General features: G+C 34.1%; 1 pseudogene; it reads right to left on the bottom strand.

Moving 5' to 3' along the window:
- LOC107668634 (netrin receptor UNC5C-like) overlaps positions 1 to 5,397 on the bottom strand; it is a 73,991-nt pseudogene that overhangs the window by 31,045 nt on the left and 37,549 nt on the right.

The following is a 5,397-nucleotide window of genomic DNA, read 5'->3' as shown; positions in this document are numbered from 1 at the left end:
AGTGTCACAGCAAAGGGTCTGAATACTTAGGACCATGTGATATTTCAGTTTTTCTTTTTTAATAAATCTGCAAAAATGTCAACAATTCTGTGTTTTTCTGTCAATATGGGGTGCTGTGTGTACATTAATGAGGAAAAAAAATTAACTTAAATGATTTTAGCAAAAATTGAAGGGGGTCTGAATACTTTCCACACCCACTGTATATATATATATATATATATACACACACACACACACACACGCACTAAAATAAGACTAAGTAACATATTGAATTAAATTTTTTAAGTAGAAATAATGTATTTTCTTGTAAAACATACTCCAATAATCTATTTGCAACTTCAATTAATTTTTTTAAGTGGACTAATTTAGAAGGTTTTGTTTTATTATTTTATTTTTTTGCCGTTCACACAGAATGTTTTGTCCTGAGCTGGAATGCGATATGAAAGCATGCGCCCTCAGTAGGCATCAGTGCAGAGTGTGTAGTGTGCAGTCAGTGTTTGTGCTGATGATATAAAGTGTCTACTCTATTATGTCTATTGGTTTATGAGCGAGCCGTAATAACCTGCAGTGCTTAAAGAGAGCGAGCTTTCATTCAGATGAACCTGCAGCTCTCACGCTAGTGGACTTCCGTTGATTAAACGTGTGTGTGTGTGTGTGTGTGTGTGTGTGTGTGGCCGTTCTGTGAATCTGGACACTGTGAGTGTGATCACACGTGTGTGTGTGTGTATGTGTGTGTGAGTGTGTGTGTGTGTGGGCATCCTGTGAATCTGGACACTGTGAGTGTGATCACACGTGTGTGTGTGTGTATGTGTGTGTGAGTGTGTGTGTGTGTGGGCATCCTGTGAATCTGGACACTGTGAGTGTGATCACACGTGTGTGTGTGTGTTTGCATGCCTGCAGCTGCTGCAAATTTAAAGGTAGCCGCAATCAATGTCACGATCAGCGGCCCCTCGCGGAGTTTAATCACTGTGACATTACGAATTAATCTCACTAATGTGAACGCTGCCCTCTAAAAGCAGACGCTCTGACATCGGAAGAGCTTTACATGTGAACACGCAAGCTCTGAGAGATGTGGAAAAACCCAACTGAGATTTCTCAGATAAATACTGCGGTTATGGTTTAAAATGTGATTTTAAAAAGCTCCAGGTTTGCTGTGCTTGTTTGTTTGGCCAACAATTGTGTGATTATATATTGATGTGATTATAAATAATTATTATTATTATATAAAGATATTTAAAACATAAGAAATACTAAATTATTACTATTGTAATATTTCACTGTAAAATAAAAAGGCAAGTATTTAAGAAAAACAATATTACATTATTGTAATTTTTTATTGTTATTTATTTACAATATTACATTATTGTTATTTACTATTATTATTATTGCTATGATTATAAATTAGTATTATATAAATTAACATTATTTCTAAAAGTGATATTTTTATTATTATTATTATTATTACTATTGTTACTTACTATTGTAATATTTCACTGTAAAATAAAAAACATATTTAATAATAAGTATTTAAAAGTATTTAATAATAATTATTATTATTATTGCTACATAAAATATTAAACAATAAGAAATTACTACCGTGATAATTCACTGTGAAATAAAAAACAAGTATTTAATAATAATAATAATAAATAACAACTATTTTTTTATTTATAAATATTTAATAACCAAAATAAATAATATTACTATTATTATTATTTATTTTGCAGTACAACAGTAAAACTACAATACTAATATTTACTTGTATTTATTTGCTCTTTTGTTGACAGCAGCCTGTTTATAAGTGCTCCTCATTACAAATTTGGGAGGAATTTTGGCGCATGTTCCCAAATGCACGTTATAAGTAACACAAACTCCTTCACAAAAGCAGATGTTTAGCAGCATCTTCACAGTCATACATTAAAATGAGAAATGTTTCCTTGGCAACTAGCTGAAATGCTACATTTTTTATATTTTCAGTTGATGTTTATTTCGTTTAGTTACACTGTTATTTTAGGATTGTTGATATTTTTGAGATATAATTTTGAGATTAATATTCTGAATTTTTTTTTTATATATATTTTCCATTTTATTTATATTTTTTTATTTTCCATTTGAATTCATTGTAATTTTGTGTTTTTGTCATTTTTCGTAGTGTATATATCTATATATAGTTTTTATTCATTTTATTCAGTTTTCATTTTAATTTAGTACATCAAGTTAAACTAAATAACAATATTCTAAATAATATAAATATTAAACTAAATAATACGACTGTTTTAGTTAACAGTAACACCCTGTTGTTACTTGCTGTTTCTTTGTAATTTTTTTGTAAAATTTACTGAGTGAAAATGGTTTTAGAAAGTAAATCCTACACAAACTTAACTGTAACAGTTCAAAATAAGAGTTAAAACATCTAAAAATCCTAAAAACAAGTAGGTTCACTCCAGAAGCAGCACTGCGTATGATATTAAGACTTGTTTCTGACATTTCTTGAATACAAGTCGGTTTTGTCTCACTGCACCGGTGGACACTTGGAAGTGAAAAAATCAGTGCATTAAGACCAAATACACTAGAATTAAAGATATATTCCTTAAGCAAATAAGTAGTGTTGCTTTTGAAGTAAATTTATTTTGTTTCGAGAATTATTTTCTGTTCCTGGTCAGTCGGCTGTCATGGATACTCTCTCGTTTCTCTTCTGTATTATTCATAAACTCATACGCTCATATGCCGCTATCTTTAACAAAGACATCAGGCTAAACGATGACTCTCTACAGGAGCATAAAGCCGCTCATATTCCGGCCCGTATGGACGCAGCCAATCGAGCAGAGTGAAGAAAGTCTGACGATATCATCTAAGTGTGCAACTCTTCTGTCCGGCGCTCGTGCTTTGATGATAAAGCGGCACACTCAGCGGCACACACACACACACACACACACACACACACACACACAAAACCCTTCCAAAACCAGCAAAACAGACCAGACCGGGTGACCAAATCATTGTAGATTAGACAGTTTAGAGTGGTTAGATGGACTCCAAGGCATGATGCAAGCAAAACAGACCAGACTAGACAGTCTAAGGTGGTTTGCTTGCCTAGTCTGGTCTGTTTTGCTGGTTTTAGAGGGGTTTTGGGCTTGTAGCAAGCCTGGGAGACCAGCTAAACCAGCTTAGACCAGCTGAGACCAGCAAAACAGACAAAAAAAATGTCTAAGCTGGACCGTCTAAGCCAGTTCAGACCAGTTTAGATAATCTTAGACTCGTTTACAGACTCTTAAGAAGGAAAATGAGATGGTATGAACAGAGAAAAAGAATAAGGAGGAAATGAGGAAGGTTTGGAGACGCATGCAAACAGAAATCAATGAAATGAAGGACTCACATGGACGTGGCAGAGCATTGCTCTTGTCTGTGGGTTCGGAGGACTTCTGATATAAGGAACCTTTGGGAGAGAGGGAGGGATGGAGGGTGAGGGATGGAAATCAAATTCAACACAATCGGACTGAACAAAATCAAACAAGCCAACAAAGACATGAGCGATGACGGCAGCCGCGGCCGATTCTTCTCCATCTGGTGTCACTTTCACTCTCTCCTGGACTCCTTTGTTCCTGCAGACAAACGGCGCGCGAGTGAACACCGCCATCCGTCAGCCGCGTTTTAGTGCTTCATTAGGACTAACGAGCCAGTGGGATGGATGGTTTTAAGCTGATAAACAGTCCTGGAGTCAATGAGTCAAAAGCACTCGCAGCCTCACATCTGACACATGAGGAATCAGCCTCTGCTGCACTCTGAGACGAGCTGGACGCTATTAGAGCACAGACGGCCTTAAATCTCACCCGCACTGACTCCAGGAGCCCGACGGGGCCCGGACACTCAAACGCATCTGCATATCGAGAGCCGCAGGGTTGCATTTCCATGAAACGCTTCGATGCTGCAGCTTTCTTTCCTGCATTTTCTACTGAAAAAGGAAGCTGAGTGAAACTGCATGAATGAAAAGACACGTTTGGATGTAGAAAACAGTCACATGATGACGCATCGGATGGGAGAGGCAGACGGGTAGATACGCTGAAAATCAATGTGCTGATGGATGGAGCGTTTATGTGCATGTGATCAAACGGGACAGAGAAACACAGAGACGCTGCGACCTGTGTGTCTTTCTGAAATGACCCTATGAATCTCACAAACACGTTCGGGTCACATTACAGCCCAAAATTAAGATATTTTACATAAACATAATGAAAACTGATAGAGGACCACTGTGACATTATTTTCATGTGAAAAACTTCTTACCACTGCAATGCAGATATATATATATATATATATATATATAGGTTATTTAATTTAAATAATTTATTTATTATTGAAAATTAAAGGATATTTATAAAACATTAAAAATATTTATTTATTTTTTTGCATTACACTAATGAGAATTTGGGAGAACTGCCATGAAAATAATGTCACAATGCCACAATGTCACAATAAATTAAATTCACATATTCATAATTTTGCATGTTCAATACAAGCTAAAATTACGTATAAATACTAACAAAACAACAAACAAATAATTTATCAGATTTTTTCTTCTTCTTCATTTTACACAACTGAGAAATTGAGGGGAAGTCATGTAAATAATGTCACAATGCAAAAATATAAATATCATAAATATAATTTTGTATGTTCAGGTCACGCTGCAACCCAAAATAAAGATGAAAAAGACATTTATATTTTACATAAACACAGTGAAACCTGATTATTTTCATGTCAATTAATCAGCTCAAATTCAGTTTTTGCTTTTGTTATTTAATTAATAACAAAATAAATCACCAAAATAAATTCAATACAAGCTAAAATTACGTATAAATACTAACAAAACAACAAACAAATAATTTATCAGATTTTTTCTTCTTCTTCATTTTACACAACTGAGAAATTGAGGGGAAGTCATGTAAATAATGTCACAATGCAAAAATATAAATATCATAAATATAATTTTGTATGTTCAGGTCACGCTGCAACCCAAAATAAAGATGAAAAATAAATTTATATTTTACATAAACACAGTGAAACCTGATTATTTTCATGTCAATTAATCAGCTCAAATTCAGTTTTTGTTATTTAATTAATAACAAAATAAATCACCAAAATAAACCAGACTAGGCGACCAAACCATCCAAACCAGCAAAACGGATGCCCGTGATTAAAAAAAACCCAAAACCACCAAACCACCTTAGACTAGTTTAAGCTGTTAGCACTGAAAGACTCTTTAAACAAACTCTTTACAGACACATATACATACATACATACATATATATATATATACAGTGGGTACGGAGAGTATTCAGACCCCCTTAAATTTTTCACTCTTTGTTATATTGCAGCCATTTGCTAAAATCATTTAAGTTA

Source organism: Sinocyclocheilus anshuiensis, unplaced genomic scaffold, assembly GCF_001515605.1.
Source record: "Sinocyclocheilus anshuiensis isolate Anshui unplaced genomic scaffold, SAMN03320099.WGS_v1.1 scaffold116, whole genome shotgun sequence".
NCBI lineage: Eukaryota > Metazoa > Chordata > Actinopteri > Cypriniformes > Cyprinidae > Sinocyclocheilus > Sinocyclocheilus anshuiensis.
Note: the sequence above shows the minus strand (reverse complement) of the source record. Positions and strands in the feature narration are given on the sequence as shown.